Source organism: Acinonyx jubatus, chromosome B4, assembly GCF_027475565.1.
Source record: "Acinonyx jubatus isolate Ajub_Pintada_27869175 chromosome B4, VMU_Ajub_asm_v1.0, whole genome shotgun sequence".
In the NCBI taxonomy this organism is placed as follows: Eukaryota; Metazoa; Chordata; class Mammalia; order Carnivora; family Felidae; genus Acinonyx; species Acinonyx jubatus.
The window spans coordinates 12,658,366-12,677,850 of record NC_069387.1 but is presented as its reverse complement, the minus strand read 5'-3'; the positions used below and the strand labels follow the sequence as shown (position 1 = coordinate 12,677,850).

Here is a 19,485-nt window from a genome sequence, read left to right as displayed (position 1 = left end):
AAGGCCTGCAGATAGTAATCCCACTGAATGGGGAGTAGCCTGTTTTCCCTTGAATCGTACATTTGTTTGGGTGTCTCTTGGGTTTGGGGCTGATGGGGTCCATGGGGGATCTAATTTCTCTGCCATTGCCATGAAAAAAAAAATGACATTGAACTATATGGAGAGTTTTTGCCTAACATCCTCACAATGTCCTGTTCTTCCCAAACTGGTATCTTTTCAAGATCTCATCAATTGAGAGAGAATTGCTCACACTTCTTAACTTCAAGAAAACTACACGTGCTTATCTTTTTATAGTTTACCCAGTACTTTCAAAAATATTGTTTTAATGTTTTTATTTATTTTTGAAGGAGAAAGAGAGACAGAGCATGAGCAGAGGAGGAGCAGAGAGAGAGGGAGACATAGAATTTGAAGCAGGCTCCAGGCTCTGAGCTGTCAGCACAGAGCCCGATGCGGGGCTTGAACTCACGAACCATGAGATCATGACCTGAGCCGAAGTCGGACGCTCAACCAACTGAACCACCTGGGTGCCCCTTACCCAGTATTTTCAAATGCTCTCCCTTCTTTTTGATTCTCCACACCACTGGAAGGTGTCATAAGTAAGGCTTATAAGTAAGGCCCGGGGAAGCTTGTGGCTGGCCTCCCGTAGGGAAGGATCTCAGAAGCGATGCTAGATGTTTGCTCTGGGGCGATGCCCCGCTATGCAAATTCGGGTTGATTCTGAGTAGTCTCTTCAACAGAGTCGGTTGGTATTCCGGGTTACATTTCTAGCTTTTACAGTGATTCTGGGTATGGCGTATGTCTGCCTCAGCTTCCCTAATAATTAAGTACAGATTCGTTCATTCACTGATGTGTCTGCTCATTCCTCTAACAAATAATGAGCGAGCACCTACTATGCGTTAAGTATTGGCTGTGTTCTGGAGACGGGATGGGGAAAAAAACCAAACATGACTCCATATTCTTATAAAGGTTACGTTCCAACGGTGGAGATCTGACATTCATTCCTCCACTAGTGCTAATACAATAATTATACAAACTCACGTGAATTTACAATCATGGGTCAACGCTTTGAGGACAAGGTACCTGGTGGTCTAAGAGGGTACACCACAGGGGAACTTGGCTGTTCTCAGTTGTTCAGGAAGTGTTCCTGAAGAGGCAACACATGAGCAGAGATCTTAGAGACAAGTGGGGTCAACAAGGCAAAGGGGTAAGAGGGGGAAATCACACTAGGCATGTGCAGGAATCACATTACCTACTGACCCAGAGTTGCTGCAGCAGACAGGAGGACAAGGATACTGGATTTGTGATGCTTAACGATCACGTGCCCTTATTTAATAAGTGCAACGTGTTTTATTATCATTTACAATCGGGGTGACTGTGCTGCTGGACCAGTGTGGTCACTGGATGCTTTTCACTAAGCGTTGTCCTGCCCCACCCCTGGACCTTCTGAAAACCAGCTGGCCTATTTGGAGAGCCTCACCAACCAGCCTCAGCTGGAAATTTGCTTCTTTCTCAAGGGTATGAGCTCATTCCCACACCAGATGGGTTCCCAGTAAATGATTGTGCAATCTGATCATTTTCATGTCATGCCGACTCCCTTTGGAAGATGGAAACAGGGTACATGGTCCCTATCATGTAGTTAGAGGAGAATTTCCTTGATACGATAGCACACCCTGCAGATTGAGAGAAAACATACCCTTTAGAACTATGTGGCCGTTCTTCCACTAACAATAACTTTTAACTGTGAACAACCGATTCGTTTTTATCATAGGGCACATCAGTGAAAGTAACTTGGGCTTCTGCAACAGATGCCTTGGAAATCTAAGGGACTTAACATGACAGAAATTTATTTCTCACTCACAGTAAGTCCGACAATGTTCTGGTTGGTAGACAGCCTTCCATGGGATCACTCAGGGTCATCTTGTGACTTTGACCTCCTCTAGCAGCCCAGTGGTCTATTCATTTGTCAGAAGAAGACGGAGAAGGGAAACTCCCATCACGCTTTTTTGTGCGCCAAATGTGGCAATGGTGGTCTTCCCTTGTATTTGCATCCTGTTGGCCAGAACAGTCACATGACCTCCCCAACAGGGATACTGGCAAGAACAGGTGGGTGGGCAACTGGCCCACCTATCACAGAGGGTCAGTTTAGCCTGGGTGAAGGGCATGTCCCCTGGAGTCAGTGAATTAGGCTTTAAGTCCCAATTTTCAGACCAACTCCCCTCTATAAAACAGAAATAAAAACTCCTGAATGAGACATTATATATAAAATACTTAGACCCTGCCTGATAAATTGTAAGAGCTCAATAAATATTCAACCATTATTATCAGTGTATTCATCTCCTACACAATAAAAGCAAAATTAAAGATATCCCATCATTTCATATCATCTCGTCTGAGAATGAGTAGGGATGTAAAACAATCTTTCTTAATTTTTCGAAGAAGGAAAACAAAATCCTCAATTTCCGAAGTATGTTTAGGATAGTTGTTCATGAGTTTCCTTTAAGTTTCCAGGGGAAGTTAAAGGAAGTCTTTTGACAGACAGTTCTGTTAGGAAATAAACAAGCTGATGCAACCCAAGCTTATAAGGAGGCAGTTTGGTGTTTTAGGTAGCAGATGCTGCTGGGGACTTGGAGCTGAATGGAAGTCACAGGGTAGTGGTTCCTAGGAATCTGAAGGGGCCTCTGTTCTCTCCTCCCTGGGGAGCCTGGATCTAAGCTCGGGGGCTGCGTTCTCCCACCCCACTCGGCTTTGTTTGTGTTTCCCTAAGGGAGCATTATGGTTGTGATTTCCCTGTTCTGGGGCAGCCGCTGTGGCTTTTCCACAGCGTCTACTGGTCTGGGCCAAATAACCTGCTGTTTGTTTTCTCTCTTGGCCAAGAGCTCAGGGCACCCCCAAGCATTTTCTGAGCAAGAGGAAATGCTTGTTGTATTCCACCCAGGGGGCAAATTGCAGCTGATACTCTTTTGAGGGCTCTGATCCAGGCATGCCAGCACACAGGGCACAAAATGCCAGCTCTCGCTGTGTGCCGGGAGGGGGGGTGGGGTCGGAATGGGGACATGGATGAGGTTGGTGTGGCCTCCTTGAAGCAACTGATGTTATATTTGGTTGGCCTCCCACGCCCATGAAGCCTTAGGTAAAGCCTTGGAAAAATGGGCTCAGCTATGGCCACGCAAGCCGGCCTTCCTCTAAAAGGTCTCTCTCTGCAGGATGTTCAGAGCATATCACCTGGTCACATCAGATCTTAAAAGAAAAAAAAAAAGTCACAGCTTCTGAATTTTGATAGACCTCATTAGACCATTGCAGGGAGGAAGTTGCCGAGAGGGGATTCTGAGAATTCCAGCCAAAGCTGTCTAATAAAATTCCCATATTTAATCCACTCTAGGGAGTAAAATACCTGGGATGCTAGGGAATCTTGTTAAGGTAGTCTAGAGCAAGCCCTTGGCTCTGCCAAGGCTATATATCTTAACCACCCGAGGGAACTACTTGTCTAGACTGGTTACAACTATAAAAAGTAAACTAAATTAAAGGTGTTTCTTTGGTTCCAAGTCCTTTACGTACACATTAATTCTCCCAAGGATCCCGTGAGGTGGCCGCTCTGATGACCGCATTTCACAGATAAGAAATGGAGCTTAGGTCACCCAGTCCAAGGTCACCTAGCTCGTGACCAGATTTGCACCGGCTCTCTCTCCATCACTGGGTTTAGTAATTACAAAAAACACCAGTTCACATACACAGTGTCAACCACGTTCCAGCAGGAGGTCCTTCCTCGTGCCCTCCTTTGTCCCTCGCCGCCTTTTCAGTGTCGACTCTGACCTCCGTTGTGACGAATTTCCGGTCGGCATGGCAGCGGCATATTTGGTAATCCTTAAGACCCAGTTTTTTGGGGTTGCCTTTCTCTCTCTTCTAAAAGTACCTGTCTGCAGTTTCTTTGTGGTGTTAGGGATTGAAGGATAAAAACAGTTCTTTCCCACCACCCCCGCCCCCAAAAATCCCTGTGAAATACCCAACTTCCACCTTTACGCTTAGATTCTATTGCTCGGTCTAAGAGGTTCTTGGTGATGATAGCTGACATTGATTTAGAGGTGCACGTCTCACGTACCTATGTCGAATCCTCAAGGCAACCAAGCGAGGGAGGTACCACTATCGTCCAATGAGATGCACGAGGAAGCTTCAAGTCAGGATCGAGATCAAGCAGCTGGGGAGTTGTGGGGCCAAGATTTAAACCCAGGCAGTTTGAGTTCAGAGTTCGGGGTGTGAAGCTCTCGGCAGTGTGGTCTACACGTGGATCCGGTGTGAGAGTCCGCTGCCTGTAGCGCTCTTTGCACGGAACCTCACATTGTCTCTTTCTTCCTTCTGTTTTAGTTGCCTGCTTACTATTTCCAGGGCCCTATGAATCACAGATTCACATTGTATCATTGTTTCGGTCAGTCAAGTATTTCTTGACGGGGCTGGCGGCAAGGTAGTGGACGGCTAATGGGACCCTACAGCTCCAGGGCTGAATCTCAGTTCAGCCACCAGTTAGTTCTGTGGTCATTAACTAGTTAATGAACTTCAGTTCCCTCCCCTGTAAAGTACGCATAAACAAGACCCCAAAATGTTGTAATGAGGGACAAATTGCATCGGACAGCTCTTAGCCTTGTTCTGGTGGACAATAAGCATTCAATAAAAGGCGCTGTTAACATTGCTGTTTTACATTTCAATCCACAAACGTGCATTGAGTCCCATGCCCTCAGTGTGCTGAGACTGAGGGAGAGACACAAAAGAGGAGGATATTTGCTGCAACTTGCAACTGGGTAAATCGGTTGGGCAAGCGGGGAAGAGGTAACTGGCAATGCGTGGCAGGAGGCAAAAGAGGCCATGAGAAGGTCAGAGGGCACACATTGTTGGATTTCAGAGGGGCTCAGAGCAGGATTCAAGGAGGAAGATGAAGAAAAGACAGGATGTATCTGGCTGCAGTTTAGGGGAGGGTTTCCAAACAGGAAACCGGTGCAAGCAAAGGGAAGGAAATATACAATGTATCCACAGTTACCATATATGATCAACCTTCTCAGCGGCTTATAGTAGGGGTGGGGGTAGGAAGGGGGGCAAATAGGAATGAATGGAACGTGGAACTGAAAGCAGAGAAAAGCTCATGCTTTTCTCAACCCTATGAATTAATATTGCAGCCAGAAATAACACCAGGGTTTCCCAATTCTCAGCTAGATTCTCCAAAGGAGACACTGTGCGTTCCCAGCAAAGGAGGGCTTGCACAACCTCCTTTTTCTTTGGACTCTGCTTGTGAGAAAGTAGAAACCGAAAAGCAGTGGTAGGATCCATAACCATCAATAGTGGGGCAATAGGGCCTGTCACAGTTACCTGCTTCTTTGTTTGATCTTTCAGCTTCAAGACAGACTGGCCTTTGCACACACACACCTGCACAGAGTCAGAGCCCTCCGCTCTAGAGGGCTGCTCTTGTCATTTACAAACTGTCTGGGTTACCCTCTGGTTCAGGGTCTGCTGACTCTTTTCACAACTTTCCAAGCCAGCGATTGAACAAGAATGTTCTGGACACGCACTCAGTTCTCAGGCCCGGAGGAGGTGCCCAGTGTGCAGGCGGGAGGGAGGATCACAACCGAATGTAGAACTCTTGGTGAATCTCAGTTTCCAAAAATGCTCGAGATCTCCTGTTTTCTGCCCCTCCCAGGCATGCGCCGAGGGCCAAGACTCGGGAGGAGTTCGCTTGTTTTTTTTTTTTTTTTTTTTGTCATCCGACCCTGTGCTGTTCTCCAAGTTGCTCAGGCTCGTCACAAATTCATGTCCATTCATTTGCGTCTTAAAACTCACTGCCAAATCAGTTCACAATTTTCTGCGCCGCTGGGAAAAGTACATAGTCCTACATTCACAATTATTTTCTTTTTCCTAGCCAGGAATTTTATTTTTTCCCTGTTTTATTGAGATATAATTAACATACAGCACTGTATCAGTTTAAGATGTATACCTTCGTGATTTGACTTCTATATATTGTGAGAGGATTCCCACAGTAAGTTTGGTTAATATCCATCATCTCACAGATACGAAAGAAGGAAGGAAGCACAAAGCAGGCAGGCAGGCAGGCAGGAAGGAAGGAAGGAAAAAGAAGGAGAAGAAAGGGAGAGGAGAGGGGAGGGGAGGGGAGGAGAGACGAGGCGAGGCGAGGCGAGGTGAGGCAAGGCGAGGAGAGGAGAGAGAAGGAAGGGAGGAAGGAAGGGAAGAGAGGAGAAGGAAGGAAAAAAATGTTTTTTCCTTCTTGGGATTTGTTCTCTTAACCACTTTTCTATATACCATATAGCAGTGTTAGCTGTAGTCCTCAGGTTGTACACTAAATCTCCAGGACTGATTCATCTTATGACTGGAAGTTTGTACCTTTTGGCCATCTTCCTCCAATTCCCCCGCCCCCTACACACTGCCTCTGGTAACCGCAAGTCTGAACTGTTTTTCTATGAGTTTGCTTTTTGTGTGGTTTGGTTTTGATTCCTCATACAAGCGAGATCATACAGCACGTGTCTTTCTCTGTCTGACCTATGCCACTTAGCATGATGCTCTCGGCGTCCATCCGCGTTGTCAAAAGAGGCAAGATTTCCTTCTTTTTTATGGTTGCATAATATTCCGTTGTGTGTGTATACTAGGACTTCTTTATTCGTTTATCCATTGATGGCCAATCAGATTGTTTTCACACCTTGGCTGTTGTAAATAACACTGCAAGGAACATGGGGCGTGAGGCTGGTAATTTTTTTTTTTTTAATTTTTTTTAATGTTTATTTATTTTTGAGACAGAGAGAGACAGAGCATGAACAGGGGAGGGGCAGAGAGAGAGGGAGACACAGAATCTGAAACAGGCCCCAGGCTCTGAGCTGTTAGCACAGAGCCCGATGCGGGGCTCGAACTCACGGACCGTGAGATCATGACCTGAGCCGAAGTCGGACGCTTAACTGACCAAGCCACCCAGGCACCCTGCAGCTGGTAATTTTAGATCAGCATCACGGCACATCTGAGATGAGCAGGGACTTCGGGATCAGACTGATCCAGGGTCACATTACCTGTCTCCACCAAATACAGGTCCACCATGCACCTGTTGCATGAATCTGGCAAGCTATTTAGTCGTCCTGAGCCTCAGTTTCCTCTCCTATAAAATGGAAGCGGGTTGAAAATCACTGTCTGATACGATTGTTTTGAGAATAAGATAGCCTACCCAAAGCACTCGACACAGTGTAGAGCACATACAAGGTGCTCAGTAAACAGTAGCAGGTTATTACCAGTTCTTCATTCATCATTAAGCACTCCTGAAAATGTGGCCTTGCTTGGAAGGCCCTGTGCAGCAGCTTTGGACAGGAATTTGAAAGCGCTTAACTACAAACCACCTTGATATGTTTCACACGCATTACCAGTTTCAAACCAAGAGTGGGGGAGCCTGGCAAAGAGAGAAACGTTCTGCGCGCATGTGTGAGAACAATGTCCTTCTCCCCCACCTGGCACTGACTACTGGCCAATCCATGACCACACCACCATCCCCTGAGCCGCCGTCATGACCCAACCCCCTCCTTCGCCTCCCCTGTGCTTTTCCGGAGGGCTGGGTATCTGCACATATGGAACCCAGTTTCTCTATGGGCCCTTTAATACGCTAGAAATTCCAGAACAACGTAGACCCCGGCAGGGCACGGGCTCCACGTTGGCAAATCGGGCACCACCTCTGGCATTGCAATGTGTTTCGAACCAAGGAAGGGGCCGCAACCCCAGATTTCAAGGGTTAGCTCCTCGCCCTGTGCAAACACCCGCGGGCTGGTAACAGCACTCATCTGCACAACGCAGAGAAGTTGAGCCGGAGAGAACCTTCTCCACCCCGGCTGTAATGTCAGCCTCACCAGCCTCCAGATCCTTCTCTGTGCATTTATACCTCCGTAACTTGGGTTAAGAGTATGATGGATCGATCCCCCGTTAAATGACATTTAAGAGCAGAATTATTAAAACAGGGTTGGAGGACTACCTCACACGATTGAATATGATGTATGCTTTGTTACGACCCTGTGGCACTTGATAAATGGGGTCTGTCCAAGAAAGAAAATTGTGTCCGTGACTCAAAGAATTAAAGCCCATGTCCTTTATTAGAAGAACATGCAAATTGCTTTCAAAGACAATTGGCTGATTCTTTCTAGCCTACCAATGGCCCGAAGGATCGCGAATTAAAAGGGGTACGACGGGGTCAGGTTTGTATGCAGACCCGGCATTTCACGCAGGCACTCTGAGAGGGGTCAGCGCAGGGTTTAGACGGAAGCCTGCAGGTCTGTGATGTATCCTCCAGGTGCTACCGTGGAGGGGCTTTGCTGCTGACCCCAACGGTCCCGTCGGCTGCCAGCAGGTGGGGTTGAGGAAATGTTGCCCTGAGACCGCGAAGCCAGCGTGCAGAAGGGCTGCGGTAGTGTTGGGGCCATATCGCTCGTGCTACATCCCTTCCCCGTGACTTGAACCGCCAACGCCACTGAGCCCTGTCGGAAACTCGGATTAGAAAGGGGACTCTCCTTTTATTGTTTGCTGTGCAAACACAGCCCAAAGCAAAACAGAGGCGGCAGACCTGGGTAGAGAACAGTACACGGGGCACAACTGGGGCTGTTTCTTCCATGACATCCTGGCACGGTGCCGGGTCATTCGTTCTGCTTCTCTTTTGTTTATGTGCAGAAAGCATGAGGGCTGGCCGCTGCCCTGTGATGATTCTCTGTAAAGTGAGCCTGTGTGATTATGATGGGCAGAGTTCTTCAATTTTACAAAGGGTGGAAACAGTTGATACGGCCAGGTCATGACAGCAAGCAGGTCTTTCGATCCCGGGGGGCATCGTGCCGTGGCTCCCCTTAGGATAACAGAGGAAATGTTGGAAATGTTACGGGAGGGTGTTCACGAGGTGACGGCATGTGGGAACAAAAGCAGGATACGTAAGTACTCAGATAAAGCAACCCCCCTCCACGAGGGACAGAACATCTGCATGTTCAAAGAGTCAGGTGGAAGGTGCCATTATCACCTAAGTGGACACTTTGGAGGTACAAATGTCTCCACTTTGTTCTGGAGACATTATACATAATCTTCACAAGAGCCCTACTGGGCAGGGAGGGCAGGGACTGTTACCACCGTTTCTATCTTACGCGGGAAGGCACTGAAGCTTTACAGTTCATGTAATTTGCAACTGTCCCTCAGCAGAAAGTGACAGAGCCAGATTTGAGCCATGCATGGCAGGTGCTTCTGGAACTCATGCCCTTCGCCACCACGCTGTATTAGAGCAGTTATTTCTGGGCAGTAGAAATACAGGTACATTTTTTTTAATGTTTATTTACTTTTGAGAGAGAGTGACAGAGCATGAGTGGGGGAGGAGCAGAGAAAGGGGGAGACACAGAACCCAAAGCAGGCTCCAGGCTCCGAGCTGTCAGCGCAGAGCCCGACGCGGGGCTCGAACTCACGGACCGTGAGATCGTGACCTGAGCCGAAGTTGGACGCTCAACCGACTGAGCCCCCCACGCGCCCCAAAATACAGATACATTTTAAGATCCTTTCACTTTTATGTGTTTTCCAATTTTGCTCTTTTTTTTAAGAGAGAGAGAGAGTGCAGGTGGGCACATACATGCCAGCAGGGGAGGGGCAGCGGGAGAGACAGAGAGAGAGAGAGAGAGAGAGAGAGAGAATCCGGAGCAGATTCCATGCCCAGCCCAGAGCCGGATGTGGGGCTTGATCCCACAACCCTATGATCATGACCTGAGCTGAAGTCAAGAGTCAGGCGCTCAACCATCTGAGCCACCCAAGTGCCCTCCAATTTTACTTTTGACAATGAGCATATGTTACCTGCAAAATAAAAGAAATAAAAAATAAAAACAAAGAGGGGGTGAAAAGCCATATATGTTGTGGGGAAAAATCATGTTTCCTTCATCTTGGAGATGTTCGTTAAACCAGATTTAATTGGCCCTGAAACAAGGCACTTCTAATTCAAGGTGAAAAATCTTAAAGAACATCTTAAGAAAAGAATTCCCACACTTGGAAACTCAAAGGGAACAGTCTCACCTACCACTTCTCTGTAAGATTTTAGGTCACAATTCCTGGCCATCTGCAGTGTTCTTGTTGACCAGCCCCCCCCCCACTCCCCCCCCCCCCCCCCCGCCAGCCTGGCCCTGACCCTTCCTCCTGGCCCTCCGCCCCTCCTTCTCCCACATCTCCCGGCGGTTTTCTCTGTAGAAACTCCCACTGCTGTCTTCGTTGTGTTTCCCCTCTGAGGTTTCCTCTGGGCCTGCCCTCAAGCTCCAACTTTCCCATCTATCCCCAAAGCAAGCTGTCACAAGCTGTTGCGGCCCCGAGGTGGTACAGTGACTCTCTCCCTCCTTGCCCGCCAATGGGCGGGCGTAATGTGCTATCCCTGGAGCATCCGCACCGCCCCCTTCCGTAAGTCCTCGTGATCTTGGCTTCTGCCCTTACTGCCCCCGCTTCCCTCAGAAGCCACCAGTGGCCACTCACCTGTCACAGCCGATCCCAGTTTCCCAACCTCCTCCATGTCTCTCTAGCTTTGATCAGCCTCCCACTCGGAGGCGCCCAGCACCCTTGGCCTCTCTCTCCCTGTGCTGTCCTACTCTTCTCCCCTCTCAGCTTCCCTTGCTGGTTTCTTTTGCTCCTCATTCCACCCTAAATGGATAAACCCCAAGTTCCACTCTCAGTCTTGTTCTCTTCTCTCTGTATCCAGTTAACCCTTGAATAACATGAATTTGAACTGCAGGGGTCAGTTTACATGTGGATTTTTTTTTCAAGGAATACAGTACTCTCAATGTATTTTCTCTGTCTTATGATTTTCTTAACATTTTCTTTTCTGTAGCTTTATTTCGTTGTAAGAATACAGTAGATAACACAGGTGACACACAGAATAGGTGTTAATCGACTGTTTATGTTATCAGTAAGCCTTCCAGTCAACGGTAGGCTATTGGTAAAGTTTTGGGGGAGTCCAGAGTTATACACGGATTTTTGACTGTGTGAGAGGTTGACACCCCTAACTTCTGCATTGTTCAAGGGCTAACTGTACCGCCTTTGAATCTCAGTATGTCTTTAGCATCGGCATGTTTACCAGCAGAGTTTATTCACAACGCCCAAATATATATGGGCATTTCCATTCTATTGGAAAGAGAGACAATAACCAAACAAATAAGTAAGGTAAGGTCATCAGGAGGGACTTCCTGACATAAGGACATCCGAGCTGAGACCCAAACGATGAAAAAGAATGAGGCAAGCAAAGTTTTAGAGGAAGGACAGAGTGCAGAGGAAAGAGCAAGTGCAAAGGTCCTGAGGCAGAAACAAACGTGCCCTGCTCTAGGAAGAAAACAGCAAGGCTAGAGGGTGGTGAGCAAAGGGGAGAGTAGAAGAAAGAGTAGATGGTAAGGTAGATTCCTCCATGAAATGTTAAATTCCTACATCCTTCGGCAATTCTCTTATCGTTATTATTCTGTCTTGGAATGGCATTATTTACGTAATGTCTTATAGCTCCTACTGTAGCCCTCTCAAGTGGAAAGAGCAGATCTTACCTGTTCTCCTATCCCCCCCAGCACTAGGTAAACCCAGCACTGAATTAGCTGAATTGTAGCGAAGGAGGTAAGAGAAGACAGAAATGCAATGTGTTAAGAAACAGTCTCTCCCCAAGTTAAAAACCAGTCTTTGAGTCACTAATCAAAATGATGCCAGAAATAACATCGCACTGAAACATCAGTCAAAGTTAGCCAGAACCACGACGGCAAGTGTCCCTTTCTCTTCTGTCTCCGCCTGCCTGGGAATTCAGCATTCCCCCAAAGCCACTCATCGGGGACAAGATTTTAGGGCGTGTGCATGTTTTCCACCTCCACAGGACCAGCTGTGGGTGGAGCAGAATTCCTCACACAGGATAAGGTCACACGGCGTCCACCCCGACGATTTTCCTGGGGAAATGGTCTGCACGTTGCAAAGTCAACACCACCGCTCATTAAAGGAACGTTGTCTGAGAGGCCGCGATCTATCACGGGGAGGGTTGACTCTTGGTGGTACGGAGACTGACTGCCATCTCATTTCACACATGCCACAGAGAAAAACACCCAGATGTGGATGTCAGCACTCTGTAGCCGTCGCTTCTGAAACAAAACGCCGAGAAACCTCAGTGGTTTATAGGGTGCAGCCTGGAGTCGGAAAATCTGGTGTGGAAGGAAAGCACTTGGTTTTCCTCTGCCCTCAGTGGGTCTACGCTGCTGCCCTTCTGATACCAGGTGTGTGACATGCGAAGCAAATCTGTGCCACCAGCTGAGTGACAGGGTAGCTGGTTCTGAGTTGTCTGCCTGGAGATAGTGTCAGATCCCACAGGTTCAAGGCTCAGTCCTACGAGACCACCCCTCACCCCTGCTTCAGAAGTCAGCTTCCAGTGGCGGCAGTCACCTCTGCTTCTGACCGACCGGCTGCAGATCAGAGGTTCCCAGCAGCCCCTCCTCAGGTTCCATTAATCTGCGAGAGCAGCTCACAGAACTCAGAGAAACGTTTCACTTCGTAGATCACTGGCTTACTATAAACGGATGTAACTCAGGGCGCCTGGGTGGCTCAGTCGGTTGAACGTCCAGCTTCGGCTCAGGTCATGATCTCACGGTCCATGAGTTCGAGCCCCGCGTCGGGCTCTGTGCTGACAGCTCGGGGCCTGGAGCCTGCTTTGGATTCCGTGTCTCCCTCTCTGTCTCTGCCCCTCCCACACTCGTGCTCTGTCTCTTTCTCTCTCAAAAATAAATAAACATTAAAAATTTTTTTTTTTTATAAAAGGATATAACTCAGGGACAGCTGGATAGCAATAGGGCGAGGCATGGGGAAAGGGGAGAGGGTGTCCCTACTCTCTGGGTACACCATTCTCTCCGAATCCCCACGTGTTCACCAACCCGAAGCTCTCAAAACCTTTTGGGTGTTTTCAGGGAGGTTTCATTGCGGAAGCGTGTTGATTAAATTACTGGCCATCGGAGACTGATTTCAACCTCCACCTTCTCTTCTGGCCCTGGAGGGATGGGGGCGAGCCTGGGAAGTTTCTCCCCCGTAATCACATGGTTGGTTCTCTTGGCTACTGCCCCCAACCTTAGGGACTTTCCGAAAGTCACTCCATTAACGTAAAGTCAGATGTGATTGGAAAAGGTTTGTTATGAAGAGCGAGAGACACCTTTTCCCACTTTTTCCACTTAGGATATGCCTACGGTTTTAGGAGCCCTGTGCCAGGAACAGGGACGAAAGCCAAATATACATTTCTTATTATAAATCACAGTATCGCACCTCGGTTTAGTTATCAGCTTGGTAACATTTGTTAGCTGTCACTTACCCAACGCTGGGCCTCAGCGTCCTTATCTACAAAATAGAGATTTGTGCAATCTACCTAATAGGGTTGGTGTGAGAATCGCAAGTTTGTGAAATTGCTTTGTATATCCTAAAAGGCCTTAGAAAATTGAAGTATGTTTGAAGCTTTGAGAAATCTTGGCAGCATCGATTCTGGTCCTCATTTTGCAAAGCAGCAACCACAAAATATTCCCAGAGTTCCTTTTGATTGAGTCTAGCCCCTAGATGTGAGCTCCTAGGACCCATGCTGCATTTTCCAAACCAGACGGATGAGCGCACAAAGAAAACTCCACTTGAGGTCATATGCTAATTCCCATGTGAGCGGAATTGCTGCGTAAGTAAGCAAACCCGTACCTAAAAAAATTAAGTTTTAGAAAATACAAGCAGAAAGCCTCTCATTTAGAGCATATAATAGCTCTTCTCATAACCTGCCCCGTACCAGGGCCAACAGCTTTTACCCTGGGCCCCGTGGCAGACCTGCCTTTCCTGAGTGACTCGATCTGGAACTCGAAAGGCCTTTGAGAGTGGCTACATAGTGATGGGAGATCATTTGATTCCAGGTTTGGGATTGTATTTCTTCAATGTAAGATTTAACTAGTCCTAAAAATGAGCAAATTCCAGTTCCCAATGCCCGGCAAATAGCCATACTTTAGGGTGTGCATCTATGACAAATGTCCTAAGGTGTTTGATCAAATAAATCCTTTGTATTTCAACTTTTTTTTTTAAGTTTGTTTATTTTGGAAGAGAGAGAAAGAGCACGAGCAGGGAAGGGGCAGAGAGAGGGGGAGAGAGAGAGAATCTCAAGCAGGCTCCTCTCTGTCAGTACAGAGCCCCACGTGGGGCTCAAACCCATGAACCGTGAGACCATGATCTGAGCCAAAACCAAGAGTTGGACGCTTAACCAACCGAGCCACCAGATGCCCCTGTGTCTTCACTTTTAAAAATCGTCTCTTTCCATAGGCTTATCAATTCTGCTGGTACCTTCTCCCCATCTCCACCGCCTGCCATCTTGTTCAGACCTTTTTCCCTCAGCCTGTACCTTTGAACTACCTGCTCATTTTGCCCCAAACTCCTTCTCCCACATTCATCCTACTGCTCTCACCTTCAGTTTGTCTCACCCATCACTGCTTATGCCCCTTGTCTGGTCAAGTATTAGTACCTTTAGCGATTCCTGTCTGCCTATTTCAGGGCCAAGCATTTTAGCAGCCGAACACTCTTATTTTTTTTTTAATGTGGAATCATATGCTAAACTCCCAATGTATAAAACAGGTTTGAAGAATGACATTTTAACTGCATCACCAGACAGCGTTGGTCTGTGACAAGGCCATTCAATGGGAATGATATTTGGTTGCACGGTAACAAGAAAGCCCCGGAACATTCTCATAAGTACCTTGCACCTGAGTGCATGTGCACAGGCCTGACTACTTGAAAAGGCCAGTCCAGAGTTACCCTTGTTGACCCTCGATGGCATGAAGAATAAACTACCCAGGGAGGCATTTCTGAAAATCCTGAACAGACCCAAAGTGCCAAGATGGACACAATGACTGACTAAACACACCGCTCGTTTGGCAGATCATCTACTTGGCCGGTCCTTCCATATGCAATTTTTGGAAGGCTTTATCTTTTTAGAGCACTTTTAGGTTCACCACAAAATTGAGAGGAAGCTACAGAGATATCCCATATACCTCTGCCCTTCTCGTCATTGACATCCCCACCAGATGGTACATCTGTTCCCAAAGGTCAAGGCACGCGGCACATCACGATCCCCCAAAGTCCACAGTTCACCTTAGGGTTCACCCTCGGCGTTGTACGTTGTGTTTATTATCTCCAGAGTTTTGCTTGCTGTAGCCCTTTACCTGTAACCACGACAGGCTGTCCCTGCTGATTTTTAACCCACTGATTACTTTTACTGCCTGACTGGGAGGAGGGTATAAGAGAAGAGAAGTGGAAGTTGGAGGGTGTGAAAGAAAAGACGAGAAAAAAGAAAGTTCGGATCCAATTCCCATAGTAAAGCGCCACTCAGAAGTGAATCAGCGGCTGCTAGAGTTTGTAGAGTGACACGAGAGACCTGAAAATGCGTTCGGTGAGTGACAGACACATCTGTGTGATTAGGACAATTGCATGAGGTACATAAACAAGTGACCATTACACAGGAGCACCCTGAAATCTTTGCTGTGGTTAGAAAACCACTTTCCTCTCCCGAGAACCACCCCAACCCCTGACTCCTGACAAGAGAGAGCAGGGGATTCTGGGTAACCAGCACATGTCAGCTGCCCTGTTCCAGGCTCAGACCTTCAGCACATCAGATACGGTCTTCTGCGTTCAGGCAAGGGCCCACCTAGAAAATTTGTTCTTATACCTCTGAGGTTCAGGAAGGATTTGTGGGCCTGTGATTTCCCTGGCCGCCCCTCCTCCATTCTCCCCACCCCGCCCCCCACCCCACCTCCATGGTCAGGCATGCTGGCTTAGGCAGGGTTAGAAGCAAACAGAGTTAGGAGTACATCGGATCCTTTCTCTGGCCCTGTTCCGTCCCAACTCACAGTTGTGGGGCCCAAAATGATCTGCACCCGGCAGTCCTGGTTTTCACCCCCTTTAATCACTTAGCACTGTTGCTCTGAGAGAGGAGAAGGTAAATCCTAGAGGCTGTGTGATTTATGGCTTTGGTTTCAGCCAGATAAAGGGGAACCTGGAATGTCTGACCCTGGCCTGGTCTGGCTTCTTTCTCAAAACCTGGAGTAATGAGCAAGGAAATAATGAGCAAAGAAATAATGAGCAAGGAAAGATCTAGTTACTGGTGATAGAACTGGATAAGGGGGGGGGGGGGGGTGGGAAACGACAGCCAAATGCACAGTTCCCCTCCCTGTTTAAATGTTGGGAGGAGGGGCGAGACTTCCAGGGGCGACCCTGGCTATGGAGTCGGGAGACCTTCATGGAATGACGTGTCACACAGAGCATGTCGAGTCTCCGGGCTCAGTGTATATAACGCACTGTCGGAGAGGCGGAAACCGGTTCAAATTTGAACCTCCGCAGAGCCCTGCCTGGAAGATTTGCAGACAGCGGAGCCCGTGAGACAGCTCAAACTTTACGACTACATATTTAAGCATTTATGAGACTTGAACTGGGTTCCATTAAAATGAAAGGGGAGGGGCAATGAAAAAAAAAATCCTGAGACTTCCAGCAAGGGTAATTAGCCCCAAATGTTTCGTAAAGGATTTGATAGCATTCTGGTTTTAAGCTCCTTTCCCAAGTCTGCTGTAGGAGGGAAAGAGAAGAAAGAAACCTATTAAAAATTCACCAGTGCTTTTAAAAAACAAACAAAAAAATGGTCTGACCAAATCAAGCAGCCGGATCTACGTTTGAGAGGAAACTAACCACACAGACCTCATCATCCCAAGGCAACAGATAAACATTTTACTGAAGAGAAAGTATTTAAGAGATGGGCTTGTCCGTTTTCACCAGACCCACCTGAGAAATAGCTTTCTTTTACTCCCTTATCTACCTCACTCCGCACCTTGCCTGTTGGTTCTTAGTTTGGTGTTAGCAGCACAGCCTGGGGCCTCCCCAGCCCCCCTCACTAGGCATATGGGGCTACCCATATCTCAGTAGGGGTTTTCTGTCTAATGCTGGGGAAAACACCTTGAACATCAGGCAGACCAAATAGCGTCACGCTCTGTCAGGCCCTAAGGGGTGTGTGGTCCCATACCATAAAAGATCCGCAAGAATAAACAGACCACCCTAGTGGTTTCAACGCTCACCTGACGGAAGAGAGGTCCTGGACAGATGGCCTCTTCTGGTCTCTCCAGCTCTTTAGTTCTCTTTCGTTTTATTGTCTTTAGGTGAGTTCTCACGTATGGCCCAAGTCATTTATGACCAGACCCCCTCACTGCCAGAGGGAATGTGCTTTCTTCCCACCTTAGCAGGACCCCCTGCTCCAGCCCATTCTGAGGCAGACTTCCAATGGTGGTTTAACCCAGAAATGCCAACCTCCTTCCGTATCAGGCATTTTTAAACACAGATGGTCGGCTTTTGTATTCTCCAAAAAGAATGCAAATAATTGGATTTATGGTTATGCATAAAACATTACTTTTGACGTAGGTCAATTTCCCACCAAATTATATTGATCAAGAGCGATGGTTGGCTTTTGTGCCCTTCTTCCGGACGTTTTGCCATGTGAAAAAAAGCGCAGTTATTAACAAGTATTAGAGAAATTTTCCATATGAAGCATATAACCCATAGTTTTAGAATGACTGAACAGCCTTTTACAATTCATGAAATTCACCACCCCCCCTCCCGGTATGATCAGATATTTTATGACATAAACCACAACACATCTTGTTTCTTTCAAGGAAGAGAAGAGCAGGAGACACAGCTTTCTTAACCACTTCTTTGCCATCTGGGAAGAAGGTAGTTTTTGCACGAAATTTAGAGATCTTCGTAAAATTGGTGTGAAACTATTCATTCACACCTTTTCTAGGCATCTTGGTCAGAAACATTCAAACCATATGTCTTGGTCCGTTCGAGCCGCTATAACCAAATACCATAGCCTAAGTAGCTTACTAACAACAGAAATTTACTTCTCACACTTCTGGAGGCCGGGAAGTCCAAGATCAAGATGTTGATTCAATTTAATGTCTGGTGAGAGCCACCTTCCTGGCTCATAGAATACTTCTTTCTGGGTCCTCACACAGTGGAAGGCCCAAGAGGCTCTCTGGGATCTCTTCCATAACAGTCCTAATCCCATTCTGGAGGATTCCACCCTCATGACCTAATCAGCCCCCAAAGGCCCCACCTCCAACACCATGATCACCTTGGGGATTAGGTTTTAACGTATGAATTTGGGGGGCGGGGGACACAGGCACTGTCCACTGTCCACTCTTCTAATAACAGAAATCCAGGCCAGCTCTCAGCCATCCCTGCGAAGTTTCGGTAGCCTTAGCTCCATGATCTTTTTTCAGGTGCCTTCGGGATGGACTTGCCCTTCAGACTAGAATGCTACCTTTGTTCACAGAGTTCGTAGAATGAGTCTGCTTTCCCGAGAGGAGCGCAGGGCTCCAGCTTTGCAACAACGGTGTCAGAGGAGTCAAGAGAGCCCCGGGAACGAAAGGGACAACTCATTAGTGCCTTTAATGAGGCTTCCCCAGTTTCATTTGTGGCCACATCAGAAACTTTCTGAATCATTTCCCCTGTCACAGAGCAGTTTTCGGAGAGGGCCACACACACACATCAGAAAGGATAGGGTTCCTCCATCACAGAGATGTCATGATGAAAATTTACCACCACCCAGAACCGAGGTCACACTGTTGGCCTGGAGATCCCAGGCCCCTGCCTTTTGCTCTGCAGGCTCCATGGACAGCTCACCTGAGCAGTGAGCTAAGGGTGCGTACTGGGCAAGCTGGGCCCCGCCTGGCCTTCCCGTGACCTCTCTGGTCTCTATCTTGAGTACAGGGTTTCTGGTGGGCCTGGAACAGGGTCTGGTGTCTACAGGGGACCCCCTTGAGCGGCAAGCTAGAGTCATGGCTCTGGAAGACTTCAACCCTTTTTTGGCATCACCATTGGTCTGCCTCATGTGGGAACCTCTCAGGAACAGGGAGATTCCAGGCCAGGGAAAAACTGATCCTACCAGTATATTAGAAGAAGGCGCACTCTATTCCGGGAGCCATGAGGAGGTTGTGGACACCTTCCCTCAAAGGACGGCCACAAATCTTTGCTACAGTTCTACCAACTTGAGCTTCTAGGTAACAGAGAAGCTCCCCTAGATAACCTGTCAAGAGTCCATCACCTGAAATTCTTCCCTCATCCTATAGTTTAATTTTGTTTTGGTTTTCGAGCCTTTGTATCCTTAATATGCCATTTTTTTTTTTTTTTTGAGAAAGCAAGGCTATATGTTTCCTTTTCCATCCATACTCTGTATTCAATAAAATTGGGCTCCTTCGAATCCCACGGTTCTTGGACACTGGAATTTCAAGTCTTTGGTCTCCTTCTCCATCGTACCCGGGGGTCCATCTTGCTCCCTCATTTTGTAGTCAGTGGCGGTGTAGAATAGAGGACCGATCACAACTTGGCCACTGACTGGCTGTGTAATCATTGACACACTTAACCACTGTGGCCCACAGCTGCCCTGAGCTATAACCTTCC

The 19,485-nt window shown here is 47.6% G+C and overlaps 1 protein-coding gene across 7 annotated transcripts in view; it reads left to right on the top strand.

Moving 5' to 3' along the window:
• FRMD4A (FERM domain containing 4A) overlaps nucleotides 1–19,485 on the top strand; it is a 606,423-nt gene that overhangs the window by 332,806 nt on the left and 254,132 nt on the right. The window lies entirely within an intron of this gene.